General features: G+C 40.4%; 1 pseudogene; it reads left to right on the top strand.

Annotated features, from left to right (window-relative positions):
* The first annotated feature begins 4,634 nt into the window (after window positions 1-4,634).
* Window positions 4,635-5,170, top strand: LOC133052384 (BCL2/adenovirus E1B 19 kDa protein-interacting protein 3-like; annotated as a pseudogene).
* The last annotated feature ends 7,965 nt before the right edge of the window (window positions 5,171-13,135 follow it).

Raw genomic sequence — 13,135 nt, 5'->3', positions numbered from 1 at the left:
GCTGTAGGTGGGGAAACCTTTCAATTAGTTCAGGGAAAAAGTGGACACATAGGAGTGGATTTTGTTTACCATGGAATTAGAGTTCCAGACTGTGCAGTGGAAATGTTGGGAGAGAGAAGAGGAGTTAAGAAATTGGATAGAAAAAGGAGAAAGAGAGGATTGGCATTGAGATAACTGTTGGATTGTTGATGTCTAGCCAGAGCTTGCAATTTGGGTGGTGCCCAAGGATCACAGGCATAAAAAGGGAAGGAGGAATTTACCCAAGGTTCTCATTTGGGTCAGGCTGAGCTACTTCCAGATTGCCTTTAGTTTAGCGAGGAATTCCAAATTCCAAAGGCAAGCTGCCCATGGCGTGGTGGCTTCCAGGACAGCCCTAGGCCTCTCTAATTTCCTTGTTTTGGCAGTCTGAGAGAAATGTCATCTGGTAATTTTTGAGTATAGAATAAAATCCTGTTTTTCCCCTAATGGAATATTCATGGATTTTGCTTTCTGTCAGTGGAATTAGAAAGATTGTAAACGTACTTTTTGGTTATCTAGTCAAAGAATGTGCATGCTGATAACTTTTGTTTTAAAGTAGTAAATTAAATATAAGTTAAATTATAAAATTAAATTATAAATTAAAGTAGTAAATTAACTATTAAAATATATCTTAAATTTTAAAAATGTATATCTATATATATAGAAGGCATTCCTAGGTCAGAGTTATCTCCTTTCTCTTTTCTATCTTGAATAGTGTTCAGAACCATAAGTTCCATCAAGGCAGGGACCATATTTGGCTTTTTCATTGTTGTGTCCTTACAGCCTAGGAATAGTAAAAGCTCAATAAATTTTTGTTAGGTAAATAAGAAATAGTTTTTCCCTTAATGGAATATGGCTTAGGTGTTAATGCTGAAAATATTAGAAAATACCGTTTATGATTTTCCATGAAAACCAGTGCTTGCTCTAACTGCACAGAAAAAACCTATAGATTCTACCAGGTTTAAGTACCACAGGAGACCATTTTTAAAGAAATAAATGCTTTAGGAAAAATTCTGATTTGAGTTATATTAGCTCTGGTAAATTTTTAGGTATGTGTCCTTTTAAAAATGTTATTATAGTATAGTTGATTTACAGTGTGTTAATTTCTGCTGTACACCAAAGTGATTCAGTTATACATGTATATATTATTTTCTGTTGTGTTTTATCACAGGATATTAAATATAGTTTCCTGTGCCCTATAGTAGGACCTTGTTGTTTATGGAAATATGTCCTTTTCAACATGATTTTAAATGAATGATGTTTGAGGGGCCTGAGGTAAAACAGGGGGAAGAGACAGAAAATCTAAGTTCTCAGTGTCTCAGTCCTGAGGCTGCTATAATAGAAAAATCATAGACTGGGTGGCTTAAACAACAAACATTTATTTCTCACAGTTCTGGGGGCTGGCAAGTCCAAGATCAGGTGCTGGAAGATTCAATATCTTCTGGGGAGCTGCTTCCTGGTCCATAGATAGCCAACCTCTGGCTGTGTCCTCACACAGTGGAAGGGGCAAAGAGCTCTGGAGAGTGCATTTTATAAGTGCACTATTCTGATTCATGAGGGCTCCACCCTTATGACCTAAGTACCTCCCAAAGTCCCCACTTCCTAATACCATCACATGGGAGATTAGGTTTCGACATGTGAATTTTGGAGGGATGCAAACGTTCAGTGTTTAGCTCTCTACTGCAATATTTTATACTCAAAATCCCAAATAGAATCATTTTCAAAGTTGGGAAGGAACACAGGAGATAAGCCAAAGAATTACAAATCTGGACCACCATGAGAGGAATAGAAATTGAACCAGGGATCTTGTCTTGCCTTCATCTATGAATATTTTGAGAAAGAATGGGTAAGAGCATGGCTTCAAGTTGTTTATTTTGAGAGAGACCTTACTGAATTTGAGCTTTAGAAAGAGGCAGTATGGCATGGTGGTTTAGAATCTGGGCTAGTGAGTCTCGGCTCTACCACTTAGTAGCTGTGTGGCCTTGAGAAATTTATGTACCTTCTCTAGGCCTCAGTTTCTTCATCTGGATAGTGGAGTTTATAACAGTACCTCTCTTATAGGGTTGTGTGAGTATTAAATTAGTGTGTGTGTATATATATATATACATGAGAAGGGCATGGCAACCCACTCCAGTATTCTTGCCTGAAGAATCCCATGGACAGAGGAGCCTGGTGGGCTACAGTCCATGAGGTCACAAAGACTCGAACATGACTGAAGCGACTTAGCATATATATATATAATATTTATTATATATTTATAGTAAATACATTTTAATATAATAAACATATATAATATGTAATATTTAATAAATATTTGGTATTTAATTATTTATTATATAAATTATATTATAGATATATAAATATTTTATATTTAAATTTTATTAAAATTTTTAAAAAATTAACAAAATTTTATAAAAACTAAAAAACATTTAATAAATATTTTATAAATATGTAATATATAAATATATTATTGTGTACATATTTATTAATATTTATAATAAAATATTTAATAAATATTTAATATGATAAATAGTGTATATTTATTATATGTTTATGTCACATATATTTTATTTATGTATATATATATATATATGTATATATATATATATATACACACACACCATAATCTGGTTCATAATAGGAACTCAAGAATCATTAGTTATGATGATAATGTTTGGTATCAAGTAAAAAGGGCTCTTGTTTTACCAATTTAGTACCCAGTTCAATAGCCAAGTGAAAGATTTTGCTTAATTTTTACTTAGCCTTGGCCATTTTAGCACTTTGAGCATATCATGGAAGAGGATTTATAATTTGTTGGGGGAGGTGGTCTGTATTTTTTAATCCTTTTTCCCCTTTGAGTTTCTAAGTGAAGTGAAGTGAAAGTCGTTCAGTCCGACTCTTTGCGATCCCATGGACTATACAGTCCCTGGAATTCTCTAGGCCAGAATACTGGAGTGGGTAGCCTTTCCCTTTTCCAGGGATCGAACCCAGGTCGGCTGAGCCACCAGGGAAGCCCAAGAATACTGGAGTGGGTAGCCTATCACTTCTCCAGCAGATCTTCCTGACCCAGGAATGGAACCAGGGTCTCCTGCATTGCAGGCGGATTCTTTACCAACTGAGCTATCAGGGAAGCCCCTCTTGAGTTTCTAGGACAATTCTAAAAATCGTGGCCTTTTCTTGGTGTACTTCAAAACAGTACCATAAGGTGGAGCTCTTCCCTTACTCTAGAATCACGAATGCCTTGAATAACTAAGACTTGACTATATAGAGAGTAATGAAAGCAGCTTAAAATTATGGTCTTGGTACACTAAAAGTAGTCCTGTATTTTAAAAGAATAACATTGTAAAAAGTTCAAACTTTAACTATCTCACAATAGACAAGTACTTGCTTCTAGAAAAATCAAAACATCTATTTGAAGACTTTAGATTCGAATCAGAGACATGAGAAATTCTAAAATATTAGGCAATCTAGAATGAAATGCATAATATAAAGCACTTTACATAGTGAATGCCTAATGTATGTGTGTGTGTTACACATCTCAATCTCCTAAAGACTGTTAAAAGGTCTCAAATTGATGTCTGAACGTGCTTGCTCTTGGGAGGACTGGGTAAATCCAGGTCAGTTGTCTGAAGTCATTTGCTTTCATACAGCAGGTGTCTATCCCAGGTGTCTAGCATGGCTGTAGGCCTTCCGTGCTGATAAGGATGATGGATCCACCTATATACCTTGTCACCAGCACACGGTGAGAGATAGAATGCCAAGTATTCTCACCCTGTTTATGACAAAAGTTCTGGATCCTCATGCAGTGTCAAGCAAACCAAATCTAATCACAGGGAATATCAGGGGCTGGTACCACTTAGATGAATGGGGTTCCTCAGGGCTTAATCAGGAAATTCTTAGTTGAGTCAGAGAGGGTATCAACTGGGTAGTGGGATTGTGAATTTTTTGTATATATGCCAGTGCAGGAGATGCAAGAGACCTGGGTTCAATCCCTGGGTTGGGGAGAGCCCATGGAGGAGGTAGTGGCAACCCACTCCAGTATTCTTGCTTAAGAAGTCCCATGGAGAGAGGAGCCTGGCGGGCTACAGTACATGGGGTTGCAAAGAGTCAGGCACAACTGAGGACACACACAGTAGGTTTGTCATAGCTTTCCTTCCAAGGAGCAAGCGTCTTTTAATTTTATGATGGCAGTCACCATCCACAGTGATTTCGGAGTCCAGGGAAATAAAGTCTGTCACTGCTTCCACTTTTTCCCCTTCTATTTGTCATGAAGTGATGGGACCAGATGCTGTGCTCTTGGATTTTTTTAATGTTGAGTTTCAACGAGCATTGTCACTCTCCTCTTTTACCCTCATCAAGAAGCTCCTTAGTTCCATATATATATTCTGATATGAATTGAAAATCTTTTATAACCAATCTCAATTGGCTGATATTTTAGAAAAATTCTTGGTGTTGATGCCCGAGAATCAGAGACGGTCTTTGCTGCGGGGTCACAGCTCTTCCAGCCACCTGACAATGTCGTCTCAGTAGAACAGCTGCCGCCACCGCACAACAACAACAATAACTGTGAGGAAGGTGAACAGTCTTTGCCACCACCTGCTGGCCTCAACAGTTCCTGGGTGGAGCTGCCCATGAACAGCAGCAATGGCAATGAGAAGAATGGGGGGCTAGAGTTTGTACCCTCCTCGTCCTCCATCCGCAATAGGGACATGGAGAAGATTCTTTTGGATGCACAGAACGAATCCAGACAGAGCAGTTCAAGAGGCAGTTCTCACTGAGACAGCCCTTCCCCACAAGAAGATGGGCAGATCATGCTTGATGTGGAAATGCACACCAGCAAGGACCATAGCTCTCAGTCAGAAGTTGCAGAAGGAGAGAAAGAGGTGGATGCTGTGAAGAAAAGTGTAGACTGGGTGTCTGATTGGTCCAATAGACCTGAAAATATTCCACCCAAGGAGTTCCACTTCAGGCAACCTAAACGTTCTATTTCCTAAGCATGAGGAAAAGTGAAGCCATGAAGAAAGGGAGGATCTTCTCCGCAGAGTTTCTTAAGGTGTTCATTCCATCTCTCTTCCTCTCCCATGGTTTGGCTTTGGGGCTAGGCATCTACATTGCAAAATGACTGAGCACGCCTTCTGCCAGCATCTACTGAGGGAAGAGAAGAGCCCCTGGGCCAGCGTGTGACTTGTGAAGTGGTGTCTTGTCACAGTAGTTTATTTGAACTTGAGACCATTTTAAACATGTGCCAATCTCCACCTTCTTTTTATATATCCAAGTTCCAGTAACTCTCAAACTCAGTATTTTATTCCAGCTCTGTTGAGGCATTTTACTAACCTCATTCCCTTTTTGGCCTGTAGAACACTTCAGAATTTCCTAATAAGAGTTTACTGTCGTTTAGAAATTTGCAAGGGCTTCTTTTCCGCAAACGCCACCAGCAAATTTAACTTTGTCAAGAATGCCGTTGTCTCCTCTCAGTACCACCAGACCTAGACCTGCACCATTCATGATATAAATCTTACTCTTGCAAGATAACTCCCACCTGTCTCTTCAAATGAGACCAGGTTGCAAATGATATGAAAACTACACATTGTTTTGTTTTTCAAGACAAAGGGAAGCTTGAATTTATAGTTATGAAGAAAGAAAACAAAAGCAAATAAAACAGACAAAATACGACACAAGGGGAAAAAAATATCCTGGGCAATAAAAAGTTATTTTAAACCAAAAAGAAAGAAAAAGAAAAATTCTTTACAATGAATGTATAGTATTTTCGTAATCAAAATAAAGTAAGCCAATCTCATTCTGGAAGAATGAACAAACAAAATAAACAAAGGTGAAAACTAGATGAGATCCAAAGCTCCGGTCTCAGAGGGGAGCCGATAGTATCACCAAAAGTAAAATATGGGCTAAATATGGGTGTTAACATTGGGGTATGGAGCCAAGAGTCCAGGTTCTACGTGATGAGAACAAACATAAATTGATTTGACAACAATGCATATAGTGGCGGTGGGTGATTCTGAATAAGTGCTTAGAGAGAAAGGAATCCACCCCTTTAGGATGAGCAAGGCCAAGCCTTCCCAAGGTTATCTGGGTGCCTGACAAGTTCTGTCATGTGCGCGAGGTGAGAGACAAGCTCCATGACTTGGGTCCTGGTTCATTGCCCCTGAGTTGTGGTTGGGAGGCCAGTAGAGTTAGCCTTCTGTATGTGCAGTGTCTACATCCTAACTGTGTATTGAAAATGTTTTGGGGAAAAAAATTCCAGAAAGTTCCAAAAAGCAAAATTTGAATTTACCATGCACTGGCAACTATTTACATAGCATTGTCATTGTATTGTATATTATACTTAATCTAGAGATGATTTAAAGCATACAAGAGAATGTGCATAGGTTATATGCAAATAGCCATTTTATATAAGGGACTTGAGCATCCATTTGGTGGGGATGGGGTTGTCCTGGATCCAATCCCCACACAAGTTGAGGACATCTATACTCAGTTTCCTGGTCTGAGGTTGTTGGGGTGGCTCAGGGTTGGGGAGTGGCAGGTTAGGTCTTGATGGGCAAAATGCAGGCCCCTTCCTTTTCTTGGATTACTGGACCATTCTCAACAGATGACACTCTAGAGTTATAAATGGATCGGCAACACTCCTGTCCTGGCATGCAGTGTTATATTCATGAAATATAACAGCTGGGAAGGCTGCATAGTGCTCCAGTGGGAAACTGGTTGGTGAAGAAGTATCACTTTGGTTAAAGGAGAACCTGAGACTATTCATCTGCCTCCTCAAGCTCAGACCAGCTGTGAGTCCTGTTAGTTTTGCCTTACTTAAAGCTACTTGGTCTCATCACTGCCCTTTTCCTCACAGTGCTTTTGTCCCAGGAATAAGAAAAATGGTACTTCTTCCATATTCCCCAGGTGCTTGATGGAAAGCACTGGAGGCTGCCAAACCTACTGGAGTTCCCCCTTTTCCTCTGTGTGTGTGTGTGTGTGTGTGTGTATGAGAGAGAGAGAAAGAGGGAGAGAAAGAAAGAGTAATAAACACAAAAGTCAAAGGAGCCAGCAAAATTGATATGTAGGCCAGAAAGCCAAGATTCAAAAAGTTACTATGAATGAGCATGATTTATGGGATTAGAGGCAGCTATCAAAGCTGAAGCACACATTTAGGAATCTAAACTTAAGGAAACAAGAGAAAATTGGTGAGGAACAATCTCAATGACCAGGAATCTAAAGGGCAAATACTAGCAATTGTTATTTTAGACATCTGTTTTTGGTGTTAGTTATATGAACATATACCCCTTTGTTAATTAGTTGTATCTTTATAGCTGTGTTATATTAGGCAATTACTTGACCTGTTTGTTTTCCCATCCCCTGGAGAAGGAAATGGCAACCCACTCCAATATTCTTGCCTGGAAAATCCCATGGAGGAAGGAGCCTGGTAGGCTACAGTCCACGGGGTCGCAAAGAGTCAGACACGACTGAGCTACTTCACTTTCACTAATATTTTACAAGAAATGGAGTGTCATCAGATAAAAGAATTGACCATAAGAGTAGATCCATCATTTTGCCTTCCTCACCATTGAGAAGTGCCTCTGTGTATGCATCGGAAAAGAAAGATATTAAGGCCCCAGCTTGTTTTTCTGTTTAGATGAGAAATATCATGTCTTTGTGTAATTGGCTTTGTTTTGAAACACAGATTTTTTTCAGGCCAGATTTTTTCTCTGACCCAATTTTTCCCTCTCTTCTGTCACTTGGCTTATTTAAAATATGAAACTGGGAATCAGGCACTTGAGGCCTCATGATGACTGTGTCACTGATTTGGTATGTGATCTTGGCCAACATACTTAACAAATGAGGCACAGAAAGGTTAAATGGGGTTCAAAGGACTGTAAATACTGACCTGCCTCATTATGATATTGTTTAGGTCTAGTACATTTTTTTTAAACAAAAACCAAAGCAAAACAATTTAAAGCAAAGCACACAAGTTTTTTCTACATTTTTTTCTACTCCCTGTCCCTTTCTTACTCCCTGCTCCCCTCCTTCCCCATATCGTTGATTGAGTCCAGAGTAGAGATGGTCCCTTTTCAGGATGTCTCTCATCCCTCTTTGTTTGGGCTGTTAAGCAGTCCGGCAACATCTTTTGGGTGTGCTTTTGGGTGTTTGGTCTTTGCACATGGGGAGAGAGTTCTATTTGGGGAAACATAAAAATTTGTTTTGAATCATATGGCCCATGAAGATCAATACTGGGTATGTTGAGGGATCTAGGCTTTTCTGGGTGCCTGATGTCTTCTGCTAGCGATCAGAAGTTGTTTTGTGGAATTTGCTCAGCGTTCAAATGATCTTTCGATGAATTTGTGGGGGAGAAAGTGGTCTCCCTGTCCTATTCCTCCGCCATCTTAGCTCCTCCTGGGATCTAGGCTTAAGCTCGGTTCCATTCATGATTAACTGTGCACTCAGGCCCCATTTGAGGGGTAACAGAAGGGAAAGCTGGGGTCACCAATCTGTCTGGGAAAAACAAGCTTACTTGCTAGAAAGTGCAATAGAGTACTTTGTGCTTAAAGCCATCTGAGAAACCCTATGACCATGAGCATCAATTTGTTCTTGACCCTATCAAAGGCTCAGTGGTAAAGAACCCAACTGCCAATGCAGGAGATATGGGTTCAATTCCTGGGTCAGTAAGATCCTCTGGAGGAGGAAATGGTAACCCACTCCAGTGTTCTGCCTGTGAAATCCCATGGACAGAGGAACTTGGTGGGCTACAGTCCTTGAGGTTGCAAAAGTTGGACATGACTTAGCGACTAAACAACAGTCAATAAAATAACTACCAAGTTATTTGCCTACTGTATAGCTCATATGTATATCATGTATATTAGATTAAAAATGATAAGGACAGTCATGTATTTTAATTTCTTGGAAATATAATTTCAAAGCATAATCATAATAAAACAGGGCTTTATAACATCTCTTTGAGGATCTGCTGATATAGACTGTGATTCCTGCTATTGCAGTCTGTAATAGTCAGGACTCCAAATGGCTCTTTTCTAATTCTCATTTCTATGTTTGCATGTGCGCATGCTAAGTTGCTTCAGTTGTGTCTGACTCTTTGCAATCCCATGGACTATAGCCCGCCAGGCTCCTCTGTCCATGGGATTCTCCAGGCAAGAATACTGGATTGGGTTGCCATGCCCTCCTCTAGGGGATCTTCCAGACCCAGGGATCAAACCTGCATCTCTTATGTCTCCTGCATTGGCAGGCGGGTTCTTTACCACTAGTGCCACTTTGGAAACCCCAGTTTCTATGTGTAGCTATAACCAAATCTGCTAGTAGGACTATATTAGTATCTTCTGAATTGTACCAAATGGGTAAACTATTTTAAAATGCTTCTGGGTTCAATCCCTGGATTGGGAAGATCCCCTGGAGAAGGAAATGGCAACCCACTCCAGTATTCTTGCCTAGAGAATTCCATGGACAGAGGAGCCTGGTGGGCTACAGTCCACGGGGTTGCAAACAGTCAGACATGACTTAGTGACTAAACAACAACAACTTAGAATGCATAAATCTACACTAGAGTATATTGGTTCAGTTGCAAATAAAAGAATAATTCCTCTCTCAACCATATATGCTGGAAAACTTGCCCTTCTTGACACCTTTTCCTTTCCTTTGCTCTCCTTCTCAATCTTATGACTTTTTTTTTTTTTGGCGGCACCATGCAGTTTTTAGGGTCTTAGTTCCCAGACCAGGGATCAAACCTGAGTCGTTGGCAGTGAGAGCATGAGTCCTAACCACTGGACCACCAGGGAATTCCCTCTCCTTTTCAGTCTTATAGATTTCACCTTCTGTGGTAGACCTTGCCAATTACCTCCCAAATCCATTCTTCCTTTTTTTTTTTTTTTAAAATAAGAGAAACTGGACTTTTGTTGGACACATGTTCATTCAGTGTTCCTTGTATGTGTCCATGTGACTAAGTTCTGGCTGATGAGGTAAACGTGGGTGTGTTGTGTCATTTCAGGAAGTCTTCTTGAAAAGGTAGAGATCACACATTTCTTCTCTTCTTCCTCCAGCACACAGTCTGGAACAAGGATGTTATGGCTAGAATTCTAGCATTCATTTTCATACTCCTGGCAAAATGTATACTCCTAGGAGTCTTGATTCCTGAAGATTTCATGGTGCTGTCATACTAGTCCTGGCCTGCTTACTTCTGAAGTTCTTATTTAAGCCACCCTTGTTTTGTGGTGGTATGCACAGAAGAAATAGTTTTCAGGACAAAGATAATGGGTTTGATTTGGGGTATGTGAAACAGAAGCTTTGGCAGGTCACTCAGGGAGAAATGTACAAGAGTCAGGGCTGTGGAGAGATGATAGGACTGAATGAAACCATGCAGCTTTCTTTGCTTCTGTTCTGCTATCTGGTGTAGTTGTTAAAATTCAGAGGAAATAGCATTAGTTCCATAGAGCTACTTTGGAAAATGTTGGCTTATACTACAAGGCCAGTGAGCATGTAACTGGTCTTCCAGTCACTCCCAGTTCTTACCTTTTGAAAGCATTTTATACATTTTTCCCAAGGAACTTCTTTTAAAAAAAAAATTAGTTTTTTTTTTTTTTTTTGGCCACACTGAATGGTGTGTGGAATCTTAGTTTCCTGACCAAGGATTGAACCCATACCCCCTGCATTGGAAGCATGGAGTCTTAACCCTGGGACCACCAGGGAAGTCCTCCAGGGTAACTTCTTGAAACCATTTTGACCTGTTCCTACTGACTAGAGTTTGATTTTCTTATGGTGACACTCATGGCCCTCCACAATCTGGACTGAATCTGCTCTTCCAATTTGTTTTCGTTGTGTCTTTTCATGCAACCCAAGCTTTTGTCAGACTAATGTTGACAGTCTGTCCAAATAGACTCTCTGTCCTATTTATGCTCCACAGTTTTCTTTATTATGCCTTTGCGCACACTCGGGATCATCTGTAGCCCATTTTTAGTATGAAGTAGAAAAAGATGTCTCTTCCTCAGACCCTTACTTCCATCTGTCAAAAAATTGTTGTTGTGTACTGATTGGTAGAAAATGACATTTCCCTGTGATCTAGTAGAAAATTTTTGTAATAAATGTACAAATCACTCACCTTTGAAGTAACAAGAAAATTATTAAAATACGAACATTTTCAACTAATAGGGTTGTTAACAAGGTGGACAGTGCCCTCTGAGGTATAGCACTTTTGCAGCATGCAGACTGAAGAACCATGAGGGAGGCCCTACTTGTATTATTCCCTCCACCTGAAATTCTACCCACCACCATCTTTGCATGTCCAAGGGCTATTCAAATGCCACTATCACAAAGCTTTTCCTGATTCTTCAAGGTGAAAATAAATCTCCTCTCATCTTGAAAACTGGAGAAGGCAATGGCAATCCACTCCAGTACTCTTGCCTGGAAAATCCCATGGATGGAGGAGCCTGGTAGGCTGCAGTCCATGGGGTCGCGAAGAGTCGGGCACGACTGAGCAACTTCACTTTCACTTTTCACTTTCATGCATTGGAGAAGGAAATGGCAACCCACTCCAGTGTTCTTGCCTGGAGAATCCCAGGGACGGTGGAGCCTGGTGGGCTGCCGTCTATGGGGTCGCACAGAGTCAGACATGACTGAAGCGACTTAGCAGCAGCAGCAGCACCCTGAAAACGCAGTATATTTTATCTGGACCTCTCTTAGGGTATTTATCACTTTCTAATAGTATTCTGTTTATGTTGGTGTCTCCTCACTCTACTAGACTTAATGCTCTTTGGGGACAGGATGCATTTATGATTTACTTTTTAACTTCATAATACTTGGCAGAGTACCTTATACTTAGGGTTACCATATGTCTCAATTTGCTTGGCCAATCTGGTTTATGTCTAGTGCTCCGACATAGCATTAATAGTGATCCCCTTTCATACTCAAAATGTCCCAGTTAGATTGATAAATTGTATAGTCACTCTGCATGCATGCTGAGTAGCTTCAGTCATGTCCAACCCTTTGCCACCCTATGGACTGCAGCCCACTGGGCTCTGTCCCATGGGATTCTCCAAGCTAGAATACTGGAGTGGGTTGCCATTTCCTCCTCCAGGGGATCTTCCCAACTCAGGGATCGAACCCACATGTCCTGCTGACTCCTGTATTGCAGGCAGATTCTTTACTGCTGAACTACCAGGGAAGCCCAAAGTCACTCTACATATGTGGTATACATTCAGTAAGTAATTAATGAATGAAGACATGAATAAATGACAGTGATTAAGGAGCCATTCACATAGAGAAGATAAGTGAATATGTGCAATTGGTAAGTTCATCAAAACAGAGAGAATACGAAAGATAAGGGCCAAGGACAGGGCCAATGTGGAATGTTTACATTGAAGGCATAGAGGAAGAGTCAACCAAGGATTCAAAGCAAAAGAAGTTGGGACTTCCCTGGTAGTCCAGTGGCTAAGACTGCACACTCTCAATGCAGGAGAGCTGAGTTTGATCCGCAGTCAAGGCAATAGATCCCATGTGCTGCAAATAACACCATATATATTTAAAAAGGAGTAAAATAGATAGGAGAAAAATCAGGGTCATGTAACAGAAGCCAGAAAGAGAGTTTTAGGAGGGATGAAGTGATCAGCATTGGTAAAAAGTTGTGGCTAGGTCAAGCAAGGTGAATTTTAATAAAAAGTCAGCCAATCTGCCAGTTATTAGGCCATTGCTGACTTTCAAGACAGCAGTTTCAATAGAGTGTCGTTGAAGTGGGGTGGAAGCTTGGTTGTGAGGAGTTAGTAGTGAAAAAGGAGTTGGTAAGCATTGACTACATTGAGTAGTTTGACTTGTGAAAGGAAGGTGATAGATAGGGTGGTAACTTGGGTCCAAGTCAGAGGAGCCCTGAATGGGTTTATAGACCATGGGGAAGGAGCCATTAAATTGGCTGATGGAATAGTTTCTTCCTGGAGTGGAGAGGGAATGAGATCAAGTGTCCAAATAGATGGCATAGCCTAGGCAAGAAAAAAAAAAAGAAAGAAAGATGTGGTTTTCTTTGAGACTCGAGCATTGTGGTGCAGGCAAAAGCGCCATACATCACGCAGTTTGAAGAAAAGGGGAATGAAGGAGCCTACACGGCCAGTCTTTGTGGTGAAGT

The sequence above is a fragment of the Dama dama genome, chromosome X, assembly GCF_033118175.1.
Source record: "Dama dama isolate Ldn47 chromosome X, ASM3311817v1, whole genome shotgun sequence".
NCBI classification, from domain to species: domain Eukaryota; kingdom Metazoa; phylum Chordata; class Mammalia; order Artiodactyla; family Cervidae; genus Dama; species Dama dama.
The sequence above is the reverse complement of the archived record's forward strand: the minus strand, read 5'-3'. Positions and strand labels throughout refer to the sequence as shown.